Source organism: Tinamus guttatus, unplaced genomic scaffold, assembly GCF_059628265.1.
Source record: "Tinamus guttatus ecotype Peru unplaced genomic scaffold, ASM5962826v1 Tinamus_guttatus_pri_ptg000138l, whole genome shotgun sequence".
In the NCBI taxonomy this organism is placed as follows: Eukaryota; Metazoa; Chordata; class Aves; order Tinamiformes; family Tinamidae; genus Tinamus; species Tinamus guttatus.
In genome coordinates this window covers 857,137-880,152 of record NW_028288672.1, presented here as the reverse complement: position 1 = coordinate 880,152, position 23,016 = coordinate 857,137, and the positions used below count along the sequence as shown (strand labels likewise).

The window sequence follows — 23,016 nt, the reverse complement described above, 5'->3', positions numbered from 1 at the left end:
CATCTTTTGAGTTGCAGCAGGTGTTCCTGAGTGTACAATTTTCAGGGAGACCTATGACAGAGAGAAAAAAAAAGTCTCTTAAGTTACAAATTTCAATCTCAGCTGTGTTTTGGACCATGGAGGCTGTTATTTGCTATCATAAATTCTATACTGATCAATGCTAATATGATGACAAATGAGCCTCAGAACATAGACTTTCAGCTTTCATTTGTTTAATCCCTCAAGTGGATATGCCTGCAGAGTTTTCTTCCACACTGAGTCAGGCTTTAAGGTGAATCTACCCTGTCTTTCATATAGCAAGCTTGCATATATGGCTTCAGGTGGAGCCAGCTACCCTTGGTCTGAACCATCTTTTTCAAGATACATAAGGTATATAGCATGCCACGTTGTCTAGAGATTTTCTACAGAAATAGCTCTCAAGGCTAACTAGCATGGCTTCTTTAGGACTGACCTTACTTTAAGTTTTCCAAAAATCCTGTTCATGATCCCAGATAGAAATATTGCCTGCTCAGCTTAAGTAACGCTAGGCTGAAATTAAACCCTGTCACAGGTCCAGCAAAAGCTGCTATATTACATGGGATTTAAGTAGTAAGTAGGCCTTGAGCTAAATCCCCATACAGGAATAAATTTCACAGAAGGAGAAGTAAAAAGATTTATTTGTAAGTAAAAACAACCTGATATACAGCTCTTTTCTTGCTTGGTAAATTATTTGTCAGTCAATCCTGATTTCCTTTAAGCATATCTGTTATTTTTCAGCTATAGAGTTCATGATAAGCAGTTTGTTAGAACTGTTTACTGCTTATATTGAAGCATTGGCAATCCTTGTCACAGGGTGTTATTTCTTCTGCATGACCGAAAATATGGTAAGTTGTAGAATAACAAAAAGCAAATAATGAACAACTAGCAAATAGTGCTGATTTTCTGTTAATACATATTTCTGCAAGAATTGCTGAAGAATTTAGAATGAAAAATCATTGGAAGAAAAATATGTGACAGAGTTCCAACTAATGAGCAGTAAACAATAACATAACCACAGAAATGACAAAACTTTTTTTTTTTTTTTATTGAGAAGGGTGTTTTTTCCCCTTCTTCCCCCTTCTTCATTTCTCCCTTTACCCCTTTTAGCATTTCTCTGCTTTCATCTAACTTCCTACATGCCCTCTTTCCCATATACTCTCTTTTTCCTATTGCCTTTTCACCCCTTCCCCCTGTCAGCTTTCTCCTGTCATCTTTTTATCCCAGCTCCATCTAAAAACTAGAACATGGAAAAATGGAGGCAAAAGAATTACCATTTAATAATCAAGAAAAGGGATCCCTTGGTTTTATTTATAATATTGGAACTGATTCTTCCATTACATTAGAAATTCTTCTAGTTCTTCTAATTGGAAAATTCTAGAAATTCTTCTGAGCTATTCTTCCAATACTTTAGAAAGCTTCAGCTTCCAGTTAAATCAAATCTAACTGAATGAAACATGGAAGAAACTTGTGTCTGTAAAGACTGTTAATTCTTCATAATAGAACAAATGAGATGATATCATAAGTTTTCATATGTATCTACATCACTAACAGTATAATCATTTTTTGTGATCATCCAAGGAACTAGTTTGTATTTGATTCATCAAATATGAAGGTGACAAGCAAGGCTTCAGGCAATTATTGTAACAAACACAAAGTACTGTTTATAAGAAAATCCCAGACAGCAGATCCACCATAAGAATATGTGATCATCAATGGTTCTTGCAAGTGTGATTGGTCTATCTTTGGGATCTGGTTGGAATTTACCGGTGTCCAGCACATTTTATTAAAAGTTCCTAAGATACAGATTTGGTGCTTATCTGAGTTTTGTGACTCTGTGAACTGAGTCTCTGAAAAGTGGGAAAGCAGATGCTGAAAGAAAAGGCAGTATCTTCAGTAGGACACAAAGTGAAACAAATAGTATAATTGTAATAACATTTTTAAGATTCTCTTTAGCAGAAAGATGAGCAATAAAACCATTTAACATTTTTTTTTTCATTGTGCCGTGCTGATGCTATTATATGTCAACTCTTTTTCAAAGTGTGTGAATGGTATCTTTTCTCTTAAATGTAACACAACATAAAGACACTTCAATATACTGCAAAATTGAAAGATACTTCAATATACTGTATAACAAGTTTCAGCTAGCATGAAGAGTAATATGAACTCAAACCTGACTCTCTAAATGTTTTATTATTGTCATTATCTTGCACACTCTTGTTACAAAACCATTTTCTTATTTCCTTTCTGAACCATTCCACAGTGTACAGTGCAGAGAATCCAACAGGCTCAGCAAAAAGGAACCTTTGGAGAATCTTGCTTTTGTGTATGTGGGTGTGTTTGCTGAGATTATAAAGGCCATCAAGGACTTCACTCCTGGATTATCTCCATCTTACTCCTTTCAGTAATGATTTCAAAATGCGAAGTACAGATGCCAAAAGACTCTTGTCATGTACAGGACTCTAAAGTCTCATGTCGGCTCTCCCAAAAGGGGTAGATTGTCCAATAAAATGTGGGTAAATAAACTATGAAGTGACTCGTGGACAAATCTAGGGAATACACTGGTAAATAGCAAAGGTGCAATTGTTTCTTCTTAACAATTCTCTGTGCTTCAAACACTATACAGTTCCTGGCACTAATGCACATACACTCTTGAGTCCCAAAGACATTTCATTGTACAAAACCAGGCTTTGCTATTTTTTTTTAATTCACAACAAGAATTTACAACATACAACTGTCAGACAAATAGTTACAACACCAAGAGGAAAAACACAAGTTGTCTAGCTATTGCAGCTGTGCAGGTGTGCAGTTGAAGTGATGTCTTAGGGTGATTAGTATCTCACACATGGAGGATGCCTGCAGTCCTCCAAGACGCACCTACAAAACTGTGTGATGGGGATATATAGGTCAGGGCGGCATCCCTGGGTGGCATCGAAAGGTATAGAGCACAGATTTAAGACATGCTGCTGATAGTAACCGGAACCTGAATAGGGGCTTTGTAAACGAATTAGGCAACTGACTGATTGAAATGTAGGCTAGATGTCTCATAGATGAAAATGAGAGGAAGAAAAATTAAAGACACAATATTTAATGAATAGTCTAAATATATAGAATGGGAGCAATGGCTTGGATTTTTGTTACCTGAAGAAAAAAACATTAAAAAAAAACCAAAAAAGATCCCGAACCCATACAAAAAAAAAAAAAAAAAGAGAGAGAGAGACAGAAAGAGACGTCAATTGAAGTTCTGAAGTACTACATTTTACTTACTACATTTTCCATTTTTTTTTTCAATTCAAAGCCATTACGTGAATACTGTTGGATTTTATACTTTTTAATTTCATTGATATTCGATGCACCATACAGATAATTAAAAGGTGTAAAATTTTTAAATCAGCAAACATCAGTTCTCACTCAAAAGATGATTAAGCTAATTAACATAAGCAGTTCCTGAAACCAAATTTAAAACAGATTAAACCTTAACCAGATTTAGAGTTGTGTGTGAGTGTGTGTGTATATATGTGTATATATACAGACTATGTATATGTATACACACAGTATATGTCTATATGTGTTGGATATCAAAAGTGGCCTGAGTTCCTTAAAACTGGAAAAGGAGGTGGTTGAATGGACAAGAAGGAAATAGATACACATAGATACAAATATTAATCTCTTGCATTACATTTTAAGCAAAACTGTTTCTATACTTATGGAAATTTTAAAAGACATTTAGCCAGGCAAGATACCTAGATAATAAATTATGCAAAGATAACGCTAATTTCAGCAGAAGGTAAGTGGCAAATATGGTCAAACTCATATTATTAAGATCAAACTATATTTTATACAAAATTAAATTGGCAGCATAAAACTATAAAGAAAATTAAAGGGATCTGAATTAAATATATGTCAATAGCAGAAGAATTTGGTGTGTGTTTTGCAGGCAAATCCATATGTTCAGCATATAATCCTTGAATGGATGCCCATTATGGTAATGAAAACTGTCAACAGAAACACAGAAGTATCATCGGCTGGATAGGAACTGAATTCCAAAAAGCCAAAAGGAAATGACTGCTGGTAAATAAATTGAGGCAAAGGAAGATTCTGTCAGATAAGGAGCCAGGCTGATGCAGGACTTGGAGCACCTCAAACTGACATTTAATCAGGATCATACTTTTTTCTCCTCTCTGTGCTATAACTTCCAAAACTTCAATCAGCCTGTTCTGGATTGGGAAAGTGATTTTAACTGTACATGAAGATATCTTATAATTAATTCTCATTTGATGTGGGTTTCTCCTTCTATTCTTAGCACACATCTATTATTTTAAGAACATCTTAAATATAAACGCACTTATGTCACTATGCCTTGACTTTAGTAGTCACAACAACAAAATCTTTTAAGATCTTAACTGAAGAATTAGTTTGAACTAAAGCTAGGCAGCATTTAACTGTCTAAACATAGATGCCTAGTCCTATTTTAGACTCTGTTAGCTATCTTGCCTGGGCTGCACATGCTTCTTCAGAAGGGTGCAAGTCTCCCAGGAAGGCTGTTCCACATATGCCAGCAGATGTCACGCATACCCTAGATTATTTTAAATGGCACATCAGTGTTGAGACAAGACAATCCCTTCCTATCTGATTTACATGAAAAGAGATTCTTCTTTTCTGAGTAGAAAAAAGTTACTAATAATCAAACTAAATGTATTTTAAAATTAACAACAAACAATGATATTTTGTTATAAATCAATCCACTGATCATTGATCGCTAGTATCAGCCCCTGTCAGAAGTTGGTGAGTTAGAAACACTTGTCCCACTTCGGTTTTTGTTATGATGCTGAACATGCAGAAGGAAAACTCTTTAACATCAAACAATCTGGTTTCCCACTCACTAGTAAAAAATGAAAAATGATTCAGTGCTCAGCAAAGATTTATTGAGATACTAACCCCAAAGTCAAATCGACTGTGAAAAGAATTCATACATACACAATGGGGGTAAAATCTTCAGTGCTGTGGCCTTACAAATATATTTTATTGTTTCATGTTTAAAAACAATCCCTATAGGGTGCTTGTGCGTGTTAGGAAAAAAAAAAAAAAAGGAGAAATTGAGAAATTCTGCATACTTGACAGGGAAAAAAAAGAAGAAAGTAGAAAGAGGAGGGAAGGAAAAAAGCAAAGTTGAGGTCACAAAATATTTGATATTTTTTTTTCTCAGAGGAGAAAAAATAGAGGAAGTTCCTGCATGGTAAGAGACGGAGACCGTATAAGGGGAACGTTGATGGTTTGAAAGAGAAAAGATATTGAAAAGAGAGCTAGGATTACAAAGATAAGTATTTAATGGAGGAAATCAAGTGGGTCATGTATATTTTCATACAAACTCTCCACAGTATACAATAAACCTGAGTGGTGATGTAGGAAGTAGTGATCATGGGAATGATTAAGGGAATGGGGCACAGAATCAAGGGTAAAGAAGAATAAAAGCCAAAAGAATCATTTACCTTCTTTGATAAATGGCAGAACTACTTGATTTGTTTGGCTACATTTTTATTTTCTGGCACTGTACAAAATATGTTGCATTGTGAAGTTGTGTGTTACCTTGTTCTGGCTGTTGCACTCTGGGCTGAGGTGGAGTCTCAGGGGCGCTGTGGGGGTTGCTGCTTTCCCAGAAAATACATAAGAACACAAGAGATACATACAAATACATCAGAATTATCATTTCTGGAGAAGCTTTCAAAACAACCAGCAAGAGGGGCAGCCACAAGATGGGAGCAAGCAGCCTTAGTGTCCAACCTAATTTGCTTCCAGTCTGTTGGGTCCTGTTTTAAAGAAAGGCAGGGGAAGAGATCAGTTCTACCACAAGGTACTGGAGCAACCACAGTCCCATCATATCATACCATAAAAAGAAAAGGAAAAAAATAGCAAGAAGCAGGCTGAAAGGGTGAGCTGAAAAGTAATTAATGCAGACAGATAGATTACAAGACCAGTGGAACAGGGAGTACTGGCTGCATCCCTTGGGATTGAAAAGAAACCAAGGAAAAAAAGCAGTGCTATTTTGGCAATGCAGTGTTTCTGCTCTTATTAGGTACTTAGTGAAGGGTTAAGTACTCAGAGCTCCCTGAGAACTTCACTCTGGGTTAAGTGCACTCAGCGTGTTGCTTAGTCCACTCTGGGTTAAGTGCACTTGGCATATTGCTCAGTCAGCCTTACTTAAAAAATGAAGCTATTGAGGCTATGATTGTCCACTGGCATATTGCACTCTGCAAGCTTGTTAATATATTGTCATTTACTATGAATTTTGTGAATGAATTACATAAAAGCAGATTTATTTACTTAATATTTGTTCCTTATATCTTTTATTTGTGTTTATATTCTACAATTTGGCATTTGAATGAGGCTGATTATTTCCCTAGAAAGATATGAACATTAACAGTAAATGTTGGAATGGAGAGTATTTTATATTGTTTTCAAAAAAATTCTAAGTAGCCAAGTTATAACTTCAGAGAACATTTTTTCCATCATTATTTTTGAATTCTTACAGATTGTCTTCTGTCATTACAGAGCTCTGACTTTTTATTAACATGATTTTGCTTTATTTTCCTGTTTTTAACTGTACCATTTTTTCCATGGTCATTATTCTATTTAGCACACACAGACAAATACATAACTCACAAATACATTCCACATTAGAATGTGTAAAGTATCTGTATTTAAAAATGCTTTCTTTCTGTTTCCTGCTGAAACAAATGATCTATGTTTCATATTCATTAATTCTCTTAATATTTAATACCATGGTGCACTTTGCATTTTGATTACTATTCACTGGCAGAAGAACTTGGTAATTAACCTGAATCTCTCTATTTTACCAATTAATTAGATTTCTATAAAAATCAAAGATGATTATGCCCAGAAAAACACTGGTACTACAATGCAGTTTAAGATATTTTTATACCTTGGTCAGTATGTCTATCTCTTTATGCTGTAATGAAAGAAAGTCAATTAAGAGTCAACTGATTATTAAGAACATAATCGGGATCATCTCATGGTGACAAATCGATCAACCAAATGCTAATTACATATGCTGTAGTAGGCCTGGATTAATTTATTAGTAATAGAAATGAAGTGCAAACATCTATCCTGATAGTAGCCAAAAGGCATAAATGTCTTTTTGTTGACTGATAAGTCAATGTTATTTAGTTGATTGCATTAAGACTGCTTCCAAATTACTTCAAGCAGCCCAGAGGTCTAATGATACACTTAAAACATTTTATGAAAATAAGTAGGGATGTTTTATTTTAGAGACATATAACACAAATTATGTGTTTTTCATACCTATGAATAGAATGATGCATGTACATATTTTTTCTGTGAATGTATAATGTTCAATGTGCAGTTAGACCTATAACAAGGTGACTCTGCTGCTGAGATACTCCATTTTGTATAACTTAAAAGACAACATGAAACATTTCAATTCTACACAAGGCAATGGAGCCTAATTTCACATGCTGGGGTCAGTCACAGATTTAACACTTATTTTTTTCTAGATTCTTGATCTAGCCAGTAAAAATGACTACAAAGTTTTTCTCAAACTCTAACTCCTCTGTGAACCCACAGACACCTATAAAATGGAAACGTATGTATTTAGTAACACAGAGCACGGTAATGGCTCTCATCTGGCATAGAGGTTTGGGGTTTGGTTTCTGTTCCTGAAATTCTCTCCATCTTATTGATCTTCCTCTTTCAGCTTGCCAGTTTATTTCTAGTAATTCAGCTCTGTCTGTATACAGGGGATTCAGGATCATCTTCCTGTTCATTACCAATTCAACTTTTTTTTTTTTTTGGCTTGAAATTCCTCTGGAATTTTATGTTTAATTTTATCTCAGGTATTAGCATTGCTAGTTCCATTGTTTCCTCTTTTCTTCTGAACACAGAATTACACATCATTTTTCTAGAGATTTTTTACTTCACATTACTTCATTCATATGATTAATTCTCCATTTTAGATGTTGTTTCCATAGTATTTATTTCCTGTTCCAGCACAGGGAAAAAAAAAAAAAAAAAAAAAAAAGTATTGCTCTTTGATAAAATAATTGACTTTCTAGAGAACACCAAGTTATCTCGGATTCAGTGAAGTGTTGGATATGGTTTCACAGAGAGAACATAGTTCAACAGCAGAGAATGGAGCTTAATAAAAGAAATAGAGGATGGATAAAGAACTAACTAAACCAAAAAAAATGGGATATTTCCCAGGAGGCAACTATTAGGTTATAGATAGCTTACTAATGTAAATCTCTGAGGTATATTCTGGTTCTGACTTTATTTAATATATTCATTAATGGTCTTGGAAAAAAGAAAAAAGGTAGACATGAGAGTGAAATATGCAGGTGACCACACACCTGCAGAGATTAAAGAAGGAATGTATTATGTGAATCAGGTAGGCATTTTGGCATTTCTGAGAGATTTATAGACCCTGTTTCTTGGGCGGTTCATCAGAATATTAATGTTATCATATAATACCAGGCCAGGAGGACTTTTGTCATTTTATGTATAAGAATCATTAATGTAGAAGGCTCCTGAGGAAGTCATAAAAAATATACACCACTATTCTTAAGTTTACTTACTTACATATCACTTTTCTTAGATAGAGAATTAATCCAAATCCATTGAAATCAATAAAAATACTTAATTGATTTTAGAAGCTTCAGGTTAGTTTCTGTACCCAAAATCAGGTAGGAAGGCTTGTTTCTATTTCATACATTCAGAATCTAAAACAGAGTTCTCTGGATTAAGTCCTTCTGAGTTGTGTACAGCAAGAGTGACATCTCCAGTCTATGATTCATAGTTATGTTGTTAGAGACAGGCTTCACAGGTTGAGAAGAAACACCCTTCTTGAGTTCTCCCTTCTTTTCTCTTTATTTAAATTTCTTCAGAGGTAGTCTAGATGACTAACAAACTCAGTGTATAACAGCATATACAAAGCAAAAAGCGAAAGTGTGATTGAATCCTTGCTCTTGTTTGGAATACTGAACAATCAAAACTGCTTTTGCTTTGGCAAATGGATTTTACCTGCAGGATATGCTTTACATGTGAAAGCCTAGCTCACTGAGTGATGCAAGAATCAAGTAAAGTTTCACAACAGTATTAAAGAATATTTCCAGTGCGTTAATGAATATTTATGGTGCGTAGCTGAAATGCTGAAATTTTATTTTGCACAGTCCACCCCTTTTGCCTGATCCCTACACCTCTCCATATGTACCTTTCCAAGCTTTTTACTGCTTCCTAATGGTCTCTGGTACAGTCATCTGCAGTTGAAAAAAAAATCATTTTCCCAATTTACTTGCGTTTGCCTTTTTAAACTGTCTGCTCTCACCCATATGTTCTAACGAGAAAGCCTTTGCTCACACAAGAGAAAGATTACTAATTTTCTAACTAATTCAGCCTAAAGAATACCACTAAGAAAATAACCTGTGAATATACATTCATTTTGGAGTGTGTACCAGGTCCAGTAATGCTACTTTACTTTATCAGGTGCACTTACAGAAAATATTTTACAAAATCACTTAGTTATATATTTATGTATGGCTCTTTGCAGTTTGTATAAGACACATTATTATTTAATCACATTTGGTATCTTCCTATGTTTCGTTAAGGCTTGTCTTTTCATTTATGTATCTTCTCTAACCCATTGTGAATTTGGCCAAACAGAGCAGAAAAACGAAACCAAAACTAAACCAAACTAAAACCACTCTGTCATTTCAAATGCGTTATCCACACACATGCCCCATACCCCCAGCAACGGAAGAAAAACAATATAGAATTTGGCTGAAAGGCACTCATAGGAATGGAAAATACAACTCATTGTTAATGTCTAACATTTGCTATAATCAAAGGCTACATTTCATGGATCCCAGCTGTATTCTTCCTGACATTTCTTAAAAGGAGTAAAATATATCCACATGCTGATTTTATTTTAAAAAATATAACAAGTCACAAAATGAAATTTGTTTGGAATTAGAGTTAGCGAGAGATGTCAGGGACAACAGGAAGGGCTTCTATAAATACATCAGCAGCAAAAGGAAGACTAGGGAAAATCTTAGTCCACTGCTGAATGGGGAGGGTGCCTTGGTGGTGGAGGATGCAGAGAAGGCAGAGTTACTAAATGCCTTCTTTGCCTCAGTCTTTATTGCTAAGGTTACTCTCCATGAACTGGAGAACCCAGAGACAAGACAGAAAACCAGGAGAGAAGAAGACTTTCCTCTGGTGGAGGACAATTGGGTTAGGGATTATTTAGGCAAACTGGACACCCATAAATCCATGGGCCCAGATGGGATGCACCCAAAGGTGCTAAGGGAACTGGTGGGGGTTATTGCTCAGCCAGTCTCCATCATGTTTGAGAGGTCATGGAGAGTGGGAGAGGTGCAAGAGGACTAGAAGAAAGCCAACGTCATTCCAGTCTTCAAAAAAGGCAAGAGAGAGGACCCAGGAAATTACAGGCTGGACAGCCTCAACTCCATCCCTGGAAAGGTGATGGAGCAGTTCATCCTAGAGACCATCTCCAGGCATGTCAAGGAAAAGAAGGTGATCAGGAGTAGTCAGCATGGATTCAGCAAGGGAAAGTCATGTTTGATGAACCTCATAGCCTTCTTTGAAGGGGTGACTGGCTGGATGGACAATGGGAAAGCCGTGGCTGTTGTCTATCTTGACTTCAGCAAGGCTTTCAACGCAGTCTTCCATAACATCCTCATAGGAAAGCTCCAGAAGTGTGGACTGGATGAGTGGACAGTGAAGTGGATTGAGGACTGGGCTGGAGGGCAGAGCCAGAGGGTGGTGATAAATGGGGCCAAGTCTAGTTGGAGGCCTGTGGCCAGTGGTGTCCCACCAGGGGTCAGTACTGGGCCCGATGCTGTTCAGCTTGTTCATCAATGATTTGGATGAGGGCACGGAGTGCACCCTGAGCAAGTTTGCAGATGATACAAAACTGGATGGAATGGACACTGGGTGAACACTCCAGAGGGCTGTGCTGCCATTCAGAGGGACCTAGGCAGGATGGAGAGTTGGGCAGAGAGGAACTTCCCATGTGGGGAGGAGTAACTGCAGGCACCAGTACAGATTAGGGGTTGACCTGCTGGAAAGCAGCTCCGTGGAGAGGGATTTCCAGCGTAGAGTGACAAAGATGATGAAAAGACTGGAGCATCTATCATACGAGAAAAGACTAAGCGAGCTGGGCCTGTTTAGTCTGGAGAACAGAAGGCTGAGAGGAGATTTAATCAACATGTTCAAATACCTGAGGGGTGAATGTACGGAGGATGGGGTTAGGTTCTTCTCTGTGGGGGCCGGTGACAGGACAAGGGGTAACAGGTACAAGTTGAAACACAAAAGTTCCACCTCCATATGAGGAAGAACTTCTTTCCTGTGAAGATGATAGAGCCCTGGAACAGGCTGCCTAGAGAGGTTGTGGAGTCTCCTTCTCTGGAGACCTTCTAAACCCACCCTGTGCCATGTGCTCTAGGTATCCCTGCCTGGGCAGCGAGATTGGACTAGATGATCTCCTGAGGTCACTTTCAACCTCAGCCATTCTTTGATTCTGTGATTCTGTGAAATCATATTGACAAGGATTAATGGGCACAAATGTAAACTGCAGCTAATAACACCATTAAAATGGCTGGCACTTCTTTTAACTTTTACTAATATCCTGGTAATTCAATGTTAAAAATATCTTCTTATCATTAATAAGTGCTAACTTTTTATGAAATTAAATTTCTAATTCCTCTTTATTAACAGAAGGAGGCCACAAGTCTTTTGGAGAATCACATGATAAATTAAATTGGCTTCTTTCTTCACTATGATTTTTGTAGAAAGACTTGCATGTAAGAAATGTCCACCAGTTCCCTGATAAGTGTGCAAGTTAAGGTGACTTTGTCTTAACAATGGGGATACAAAGACGGAACATTCCTATCGTTCTTGTCATACTTTACCTCCCAGTAAAGCGACAGGAAAAGACAAGATTTAACACTGACTTGACCATTTCTCCATAATACTATTCTGTATTCCATTTTCTGCATACATTCCAGACTCCCAGAAAAAAATTTGAAGAAGCAGAGATCGTTTGCAAGGAGAGAAACTTTTGATGATCCGTTGCTAAAAAAAGAGAATTCAAACATGACTATATGACATAGTAGTTCCTGATATTGAACACACAGCAGGCATGATCCTAAAATAATCTTAACCAATGGGAAAAACTGAAGTTGTCTTAAAACGGGTCTCCAGAATAAACTCCACATTTTTTTTTCTGCAGAATAATATTTATGCAAGATTTTGCAGAAACAAAGAATGATTTTGCTCTATTTTGTACAATGATAACTTGTATGACAATCATAACATAATGATATTTTTAAATGACCAATAATTTTATGTATTTCTATGTAATAATTAAAACCAATAATTTTATGTATTTCTCAAAAGGAAACAGTTGCCATCTAAGGATATTTTTAGCTATTATTCATTTTGAAAATATTATTGAGTTTCTTTACTCATATTGTAATAATTGAATTTAATTCTAGTGTACAAAAGGAAGAGATGAAAAAAGGAAGTAAACGTAAGTGAAAAAAAAGACTATCTTCCAGACAAATAGTTAGTAAATATTTAATTTCTAAGTGACCAAAATGATTACTTTCAAGATATTCACAAATTTGATTTTTTTTTACAAAAAATATTTATTTTCACTGATTAGAAATAAAAGATTAATATATGGACATCTTAAAAAAGATGTCAATAATGATTTCCACATTCCGCCTCCATTATACTTTTAAACCTCACAAATTGAAGATATTGATGTATCTTTTATAGATTGGGGAATAGGTGCATGAGTTTTACTACTAGCTTTATCAAAAAAGCAGTGAGATGCATCAATGATTTGCTTTCACACTATCAATTTAAATACGCTATGATACATATGTCATTTAACATGTTTCATACCGTCTGTTGAAAGATTGCATTCTACGTTAGAGATCTTCCTACTACTATTGATTAGCACCACTACTAATATTCTGAATCTAAATGTGAGTGTGGCATATCATCAATTTAAGTTGCCTAAAAAATCTAAAAAATAACCTAGGCTATCTTTAGTCACATAGACTTTGTCAAAGCCTTAGAAAAACATGTTTTCTTTTATCTAATTTAGGGAATCTAATTTTATGGACAAAAAGACTGGCTTTACAGACATTTTTACCAACAATCTTTAAAATCAAAGATGTGACATTGCAACAAGCAGTTGAACTTATTCTGTAATCTATAAACAAATTAGAAGGTCAAAAGAGCATTTATCTTGTAAGAGAAGGCTTTTGAAATGACATGAAACTGCCAAAGTCATTACAATTTCAGCTATACTTTCCTATCATTTTCCATTTCACTTTCTCTCCACCACTCTTCTAAAAATTAAAAACAAAATAAGAATCAGCTGCAACAGCAAACAGAAGAAGGTGTTATGTTAATGCCTTAAAATACTTTTTTAATTCACTCCTTAAGGTTAGTTTTAAATCCTAGATATTATTTTCCTATTTGGAAAGAAAAATTGCCTTGTATTTTTGCCCTTATGTTAAAACCATTTATCTAAACATTCTGTATTGCTTTCTCAGTGGACATTTATAAAGTGTTCTCTCTCCATAGATTAGCACAATTAAGCTTGTAGTCAGCATACAGATATATATATTTTTAAAAAGATTTTTAAAAAAGGGGTTTGAACTTTAATCTTTTTAAGATAAATCTTATCAGGCAAAGCTGTGATTGCCTTCAGCTACCTTTTTTAAAAAAGAATTTTCTATTAGTTTCTCCATTAATTTTCTTCCATTAAGCTAATAATGTGGAGGCTTGTTCAAAGACAATAGTACCTTGTTAGCAGATAGTTAACCACAAGGGTGTCAGTCTTTGCAGCAGATGGGGGACAGAGCCGAGAAAGACGAGGACTGAGGAACACCTCCCCCTGCCTCGTGTGCGACGTGTCTTGCCAGAAGAAAAGAAACAAAGCCAGACAACCGCGCAGGTGGCCAGATGCTGATTGGTTGTGAGCTTTGCAACACTTGTGTTGAGAAAGTATAAAAAGAAGTTGGTTTGGAAATAAAGTTGTCTCACTCTGCACCCCAGACTGAGTCCGTTTCTTCACAAGGTGCAACAAATGGCGCCCAACGTGGGGCACGAAGACTAGCTGTCTCTCCGGTTGCACCGCCCAGCTGAACTCCCGGGAATCACGCTGAAAGGAAGCGTAAGGATCAAGCTGAAAGGAAGCTTACTTTGTGTGCACACTAAAAGCCTCTTGAAAGGAAAGAGGTAAGCGGCTGGGAACTATGGGTTCATACCTAATGAAGGAACAAAAGGACGATTTAGAAGCTTCTCCTAAAAACTTGAAACCGCAAAGAAAAAAATTAGGTGAAGAAGAGCTGCAAAAGGTTCTTGCATGGGCTTCTAAAGACGATCCTTCGGTGAATAGTAAGAATGTTTTTAATCTGGAAAGATGGGACCAAATTGGGGTCCGACTGTGGGATAGTGCCACGCGCGGTGATAAGGCTGCTGCTAACCTGTTGCCACAATGGCGAGTTGTACTCGAAATATTGAAATCTCATAGTGGGTTGCAGTCGAACATAAATGACGGGATCGGGGCCCCTGCCATCCCCTCCGCGCCTCCTTTACCTCAATCGTGTCCTGATGAGAATCAGAAAAGAAAACGTGCTGCAAAAGCCTTTGCGGTACTGCCACCTGATGAACAGGACGATGATCCTTTTGGTCCGGGTCCTATTGACCCTGGAAAGGAGCCAGACCTATACCCCCCGGATCCTCACGATAAATGGGCCTCAGTAAAACGAGGAGCAAAACAGGCGGGGGATGTGGGCATGCTGAAAGCCTTTCCCGTTATCTGTGCACCAGACCAGAATCCGCGTTGGGAAGGTTTGTCGTATAATCTTATTAAGGACGTGCGACGTACGGTGACAGATCATGGCCTTGGCGCACCATATACCACCCACCTTATACAATCTCTTTGTGATTCTTCGGTTTTTACTCCCCATGATTTTAAAACCTTGTTTCGCCTCATTATGACTGATATGCAATACACGATGTGGGAATCGAAAATGAGAGAGCTTGCTCGAGCTCAGGGGGAGGAAAACCAGCGGCTGTCGAAAAAAGGTCCTTTACGGGCTGTTACTGTGGACGTGCTAATGGGGGAGGGCGATCACAGTGCTACAACAGCACAAGCAGAAATCCCCCCTGAGGGCTTGCAACAAGTTAAGGCACTTGCTCTCCGCGCCCTTAAGGCCGTTCCGGAGAGTGGTAAACAAAGACAACCTTTTGTTAGCATAAGACAAGATGCGAATGAGCCATATATGAAGTTTTTGGATCGGCTTAATGAGGCTCTGGAGAAACAAATTGATAATGAACAAGCACGAAGCTACATTTTTAAGCAACTAGCAGTTGAGAATGCTAACCCTGATTGCCAGAGAGTTTTGCGGCCACTAAAGGATCCTACTATTGATGACATGCTAAAAGCATGTATTAATGTCGGTACCAAACAGTATGAATATTCACTGATGGCCGAAACATTTGCAACAATGTCTATGAAAAGGCCATGTTTTGCTTGTGGCCAATTTGGGCATATTCGTAAATACTGTCCGAAAACACAAGCAAACAAAGGAGCGCCTGGACTATGTCCGCGCTGCCACAAAGGACAACACTATGCTAATCAGTGTCGATCAAAATTTGATAAGGAAGGTCGACCGCTAGCCCCTTCGGGAAACTTCAAGCGGAGCGCGGCGGGGGGTCGCGCCATGACAGCAAATCACCCCTCAGAGCGGCCTCACCGGGAAGCAGCCGCCGCTTGTGCGCCAGCACAGGCGGCAGCGCCGGGGTGGACCTGGCCACTACAATAGAAGTGCTAATTACTGATACATCAGTTGTGCTAATTCCAACTGGTGTCCACGGCCCCCTGGGGCGAGGAATGGCAGCACTATTGATTGGGCGATTTTCAACAACGAGACAAGGGCTGTTTGTGTTACCTGCAGTTATCAACGCAGATTTCAAAGGAGAAATTAAGATAATGGTATGGACTCCGATACCACCCTGTACTGTGCCAGCAGGAAGCCGAATAGCACAATTAGTATACTTTTTACCACAGACACCAAACGCTGCAAACATTAACCATGGCACAGGCTCTTTTGGGTCCACAGGGCATGAAATTTTCTGGACTCAACAGATAACTATGAATCGCCCGCAGATATCCTGTACGCTACAAGCAGGACTGATAAAATTTAATGTACAAGGAATTTTAGATAGTGGAGCAGATGTTACAGTCATCGCTGCCTCACAATGGCCAAACAGTTTACCCCTAGTTAAGGCACATACATCGCTTTCAGGAATTGGTGGGCAGAGTACTCCAATGCAAAGCAAAAGATTGATAAATATTATTGGCCCAGAAGGAAGAACTGCAAACATTAGGCCATTTATATTGCCTGGATCCATCACCTTGTGGGGGAGAGACTGTTTGAGTCAATGGGGCATGCAGTTAAGCACGGATTTTTCTTAGGGGTCACTATCCAGCAGCAGGTCCCACCCATGATTTGGAAAACGGACAAGCCAGTGTGGGTAGATCAGTGGCCCCTTCCACAAAATAAACTGCTGCAATTACACAAGTTAGTAGATGAACAATTGCAAGCTGGTCATATAGTTCCTACTACAAGCCCCTGGAACACGCCAGTTTTTGTAATTCAAAAGAAAAATAATTCCTGGAGGCTGTTACATGACCTTAGAAAAATCAATGAAGTCATCGAAGATATGGGAGCCTTACAGCCTGGACTCCCTTCTCCAGCAATGTTACCTCAAACATGGACTTTGATAGTAATCGATTTGAAAGACTGTTTCTTTACCATTCCACTTGCACCGCAAGATGCACCTCGGTTTGCATTTTCTGTACCTTCCATCAATGCTATGGAACCGCATAGCAGATACCATTGGAGAGTTCTGCCACAAGGCATGAAAAATAGTCCTACATTATGTCAACAATTTGTGGCAGCAGTTTTAAGCCCAATACGCAAATATTTTGATAATGTCCTCATCTATCACTATATGGACGATATATTGATTGCTGCAGAGCAAAAGGAAACAGCAGAAGAGGCTCTGCATCAGATTACGCGAGCAGCATCAGCTGCAGGATTAAGAATTGCGGAAGATAAAGTACAGGAAAGTCCGCCTTGGCGATATTTAGGATGGAGAATTTCTGATCATCAAATTCGACCACAATCATTGACCTTAAAGACAGACATAAGGACTTTGAATGATCTTCAAAAACTTTTGGGAACTATTAATTGGATCCGTCCCTCCTTAGGAATTTCCACAGAAGAATTACATCCTCTATTTAAGCTCTTAGAAGGAGACACGAGTTTGACATCCTCAAGAAAGCTCACTCCTCCCGCGCGAGCTGCGCTTGGTAAAGTTGTGGACAAATTAACCACTCAGACTGTTCACAGACGAAAGCAGAATTATCCTGTCAGTCTTTTTGTTTTTTATTCTAGCTTCCAACCTTATGGCTTATTAGCACAATGGATACCACAGGACGCATGTCCATTAATAATCTTAGAGTGGGTGTTTCTGCCTCATAATTTTGGCAAAACTGTCACCACCGCTATTGATATGATTGCAATGGTTATTCAAAAAGGAAGAGAGCGTTTGATGTTTCTAGATGGCACAGAGCCTAATATTATTTATTTACCACTTGATACAAAACAATTAACCTTTTTGACTCACCAGTCTTTTGTTTTTCAGTGTGCCTTGGCAGATTATCCAGGACAGATAAGTATTCACTTTCCAGGACATAAAATCATACAGTCTTTCAACTCTCTTTCTCTATTACCTCTTTGCCATTTGAGCCTTACGCCAATACCTGATGCTCTTACAGTATTTACTGACGGCTCGGGTAGGACAGGTCGTGCAGTTGTAGTCTGGAGAAATGATGAAGGGCATTGGGAGAGCGACATACATGTTGTCACAGGTTCACCGCAAATAGTGGAATTATCTGCAGTCGTCCGCGTCTTTACGCGATGGCCCTCTGCAGTTAACATTATAACAGACTCTGCCTATGTTGCAGGATTAGTCTCTAGGTTAGAACATTCGTTTTTAAAAGAGGTTTCAAACGAGACCCTCTTTGCGCTTCTTTGGAAGCTTAGATGGCTATTAAACAGAAGGATTTATCCGTACTTTATCCAACATGTACGCTCGCACACCTCACTGCCTGGACCTATTAGCGAAGGTAATGCTCAAGCAGACAGCCTTGCAGGAGCTGTAGTTCTGCCAGATCGCTTTGCACAAGCACGTTTGTCGCATGACTTTTATCACCAAAATGCAAAAGCGTTACGGAGGTCGTTCCAGTTGACTCAGGAACAAGCTAGACAAATCATACAGTCATGCCCAGACTGCCAGCGCATTTTACCAGTACCATCCATCGGTGTAAACCCTCGCGGTCTTTCTGTGCTTGAAATTTGGCAATACAGGCTCAGGGCCAAGATGGGTACCTGCTCGATGGATTAAGCCTTTTTTAACACAGTCATCACCATCATCCACACCACCGTGACATCATCCACACAGCAGTGGATGCTGTCCCAAGCTAAAACCTACATATGGGTAATTCTGGCCAATCAAATTTGACAGGACATGTTCTGTCTAGTAGGACAGCCTGTTGATGTTTGGCATATTTCGTTTATTGTTAGTGTGCCTGCTTTGTTTCTTGTTATGTGTTTAAGGATAGATCATTTAATTAAGTCATGGCTGTTCAAACAAAAACAAATAAAGAAGGGTGAGATGTGGAGGCTTGTTCAAAGACAATAGTACCTTGTTAGCAGATAGTTAACCACAAGGGTGTCAGTCTTTGCAGCAGATGGGGGACAGAGCCGAGAAAGACGAGGACTGAGGAACACCTCCCCCTGCCTCGTGTGCGACGTGTCTTGCCAGAAGAAAAGAAACAAAGCCAGACAACCGCGCAGGTGGCCAGATGCTGATTGGTTGTGAGCTTTGCAACACTTGTGTTGAGAAAGTATAAAAAGAAGTTGGTTTGGAAATAAAGTTGTCTCACTCTGCACCCCAGACTGAGTCCGTTTCTTCACAAGGTGCAACATAATAATGCTTTACTTTGAATAATTTACAATAGCTCCCACTTAGGGAAAAAAGTTATGGAAATATTATTGGGTTTCACATTAGGTGAAGCATGCAGTTTGTTCTTCTCCTTTCTATTCTGATACAGGTTACAGCATGATTGCAGACTTGTTAGAAATACTTCCACAGTCATTGTACGACCCACTCATGAACATAAATCTTAATTGTCTGATAAGTTAACTTTCACTTCTGTAGTTTTGTTAAGATTCTTCATTGGAAGAATATATATTTTCTCAAGTTTTTATATCTTAGAGTGAAGAAAACACTTTTTTTTCTTTTTTTTTTTTCCTCTCAATTCCAGGCTTAATTATAGTTCTAACAGAGGAGTGAAACTACAAATTATATTGACTAAAGGCAAAAATAATTTCAATATAAAAATATTTTCATTTTCCACTTATTTATCTTGTTTACAGCCACCACTTGCCAGCCTGACTTCCATGTTGTTCATATAGATCCTCAGTTCACTTTCCCATCTGCAGACAAAGAAGCTGCAGAATTTAGGTCTTATAGACTAACAACATTGCACTGCACAGTGACCAAGTAAAAAATACCACGGAGGTTAAAATAAATGTGGAGGTAAAAAAAAATACAGAGGTTAAATTACACTGCAAATCTACCAAAAAGTGGCATTTCTTTAATTTTTAACTTGTTCCTTTTCTATATTTCAAGTTATGAGCAATTTATGGGAAAGTTGGACTTCATTCCCTTGGACTTTGTTCAGAAGTTCAACTTAATTTGGGATCTAAGATGAAACCAAAGACTTTAAACATAAAAGGAATATTTTCTCAAGGTCTAGAAAGGGCTTCTGTCTCTGCCAAGCATTACAACTACTCTAAGGTTTTAAAGATGGGCAAAAGATTACATGACTTTTTGCTTAGGAAAAAAATAAACCAAGATCCTAAGATCACACACCGAGGTAAGAAAAAAAAAAACAAGCCTCTGTCATATATAATAGTGAGTTCAAGAGTTCTCAGTGACTTCTGCCTATGGGGAAAGCTTCTGTTAAAACTATTTGCTTTGAGAAAGAGAAGCATATACTCAGCCACGAGGAGTCTGGACTTTAAAAGGGCCATAGAGGTCAGGTCCCAAATATTATTTGCTGTTGAATGGAATGTTAAGCCCACCGAAGAAAAATTGAGGAGCACATTTCTGGTTCTGCAGAATTTTTGTATGTTGCAAAATTCTAAAATAAAACATTCACTTAACTAGTAAAAGAGTTTACTGGGAAAATAACATATAGAAGTCCAAGTGTGTTGTGAAAAATACTGTAGTTCCTATGCTTCTTACATTAGTAACACTATCTTATGATATTCTTGTCTCAGAGTATGTAGGAATGACTCTATGTAGTTTCATTTTTCCTTTTCTCCTCTTATTCCACAATAAAACAAAAGAATGTAAAATGAAAAATTGCTTAGAGAACAGTTTCATGTTTGTGCAAAATCAAACAACACAGATATACTAATTCTTGGATTGTTTGATTAGTTCTACTGTTAAAATCCCTTTCTAACATAGCAATATAACATTACACTTTTTCAACTGTACAAAACTCAATTCACTTTAAAGTATATTTCGTGGTAAGTCACCATATCCACACATCATCTTGTGACTTGTCGGTAATCAGAATGAAGTGCTGTTGTTAATCAAAATCTATTGTAATAAATTTTTTAAAAATCCAGAAATGTCACACTACACCATCTCTTCATGCTCATGAAGTGCTACAACCTATGTCAGAGAGATATTGACAAGTATTTCTGCATAAAAAAGGACAGAGACTTCATATGACATCAAATGGTATATTAGAGGAAAGGTTTCAAAATGACTGACTTTTTTACTTTTTTTTTTTTTTAATAAAACAATCTATTCTTTAATCCCGACAGCCTTTTATAATTCACTCCTTACCTAACCTAAAATAAAAAGGCCACACTGACAGGTCTGATGATTCAGCATCATATCTTCTAGCAGTGTCCTTTTACACCTTTATTTCCACACACTAACTATTGCTTCATCATTTCTCTGCTTTTTCTATTAGTGCATAGCAGTCACGCAGCAGAGATATAAATACTAAAAGGTGAAACCTCGATCTTGTTAACCTTAAAGACAAAATTCTCATTAACTTCAGTGCAGTAGAATTTCTCTCACAATTTTCTTTCTTAGACACATTTTGAGAGATATACATTGACCTTTTCCTCCTCCAGCCACAGAAAACTTAAGCATTATTTATTCAAGTTTGTATCTAAATCTTCTAGTTTATTTCTTTATCAGATAATCCATTGATAGAAACAGACTTGTATGATAAAGGATTTGCTTGATTGATCTTTATATTAAAAAATGTACAATTAAGAGTATTTTTGTCCAGACCCAGTGAAAGACTGTTGCAGTTTGAAGCGGGGACAAATTTGGTAAGAGATGAATCCCCTTGCGTTCCAACTGTTCCTCAAAGCTTGAAGGGACAGGGGGCGGTGGACTCATCTCTTAACAGGGATGTCAAATATTGTCATAACTATAGGCCTGACTCTGGCAGTATCAGGTACACAAATAGTCTGTTGACTGTAGGTCTGATTGCCTTCAAAACAAGTAGTTGAGTTCACGAATAGCACAATTTATTCAAATGCAAGATTTACAAAGCAAGTTTCCGATGTCAGTACAGGAAATTCTCTACTACAGTGTAGGATATTCAGCAAGTGCCTTGTGTACAAATGCATAATCATCATTCAGCTCAGAAGATGGGAGAGGTCTCTCACACTCAAGGAGTCTCCTCAGGAAGTGTCCTGACCTGAGGGGAGGAGAGACATTCAGCCTGTCTACTGATCCAGAAGTTACAATGGAGTCTTCCCTCTCCTCTTCCTTCTTCCTTCTTCCTTCTTCCTTCTTCCTTCTTCCTTCTTCCTTCTTCCTTCTTCCTTCTTCCTTCTTCCTTCTTCCTACTATTTCCCTCCTAAGTTCACCTTTTATATATTTTCTTTTGCATTTAAGTGCAGCCTGAGTGACTCTAGTCATAGTTACTTTCATTATTGATTGCTTTAAAAAGTCTCCCGAGTTAATCGAAAATCTAGCGAGCATGCTCAGTGAGGAGTGGTCATTGCTTGGAAGTGGATAACTTCTGGGAAGGGGTTGTGTATTGGTATTATAATATGAGCATGAGGAAAAATTTGAGCAAAATTCAATGGAAGGGACTGATCTGCTACCATTGTTGACCCAGCACCAGACATCACACTATGTGGCTTCTCAGCTGCATGGTACAACCAAGTTGCCACCTCTGCAGGGAGTACAACATAGTTTGGCCGTGGTGTCTTCACTCCGCTCCACCCCCCATTCACTCATCAGCTACACGGCACCATCAGGTTATCACCTCCCCAGAGAATCCAACAAAGTTGGGCCATGGTGCCTCTGTTCTGCTCCACTCTTCATTTACTCTTGTTAGTGTGTGCTAGGAGGGCAGATTGTGTTGCTGAGGGAATCCTGGAGAAGTGGATTCTGTACATAGCAACCATGCTGGAAAGTAGTCTCTCATCCCAAACAAGCCTCTGTAATGCCATAACTTCTGTTATGCCCTAGTTTTTCTCTAATTTCCTCTTTCTCAAGCATTTTTTCTCACAAAGACAAAGCATTCAAAGTCATTTTTATCTTTCACCCTTCTGACAGTGGATTCTGTTGAACATAAATAGAAAGAAGCAGGGGGTATGTACTAGATGATCTCTAGAGGTCCCTTCCAGCCTCAACCATTTTGTGAGTCTGTCTGATTCTGTGAAGGTTCAAATAGCATTATCCTTCTTTTGCTATTAACATACACTAGCTCACCTGAATGATATGGTTATTTCCCCTACTTTA

General features: G+C 38.0%; 1 long non-coding RNA gene across 1 annotated transcript in view; it reads left to right on the top strand.

The window, feature by feature from the left end:
• Positions 1–2,001: 2,001 nt before the first annotated feature.
• Positions 2,002–23,016, top strand: part of LOC148595234 (uncharacterized) — a 684,188-nt gene continuing 663,173 nt past the window's right edge. The window contains exon 1 of the long non-coding RNA XR_015913213.1: positions 2,002–2,020. This is a non-coding gene — a long non-coding RNA (uncharacterized LOC148595234). The remainder of the gene's footprint in view (positions 2,021–23,016) is intronic.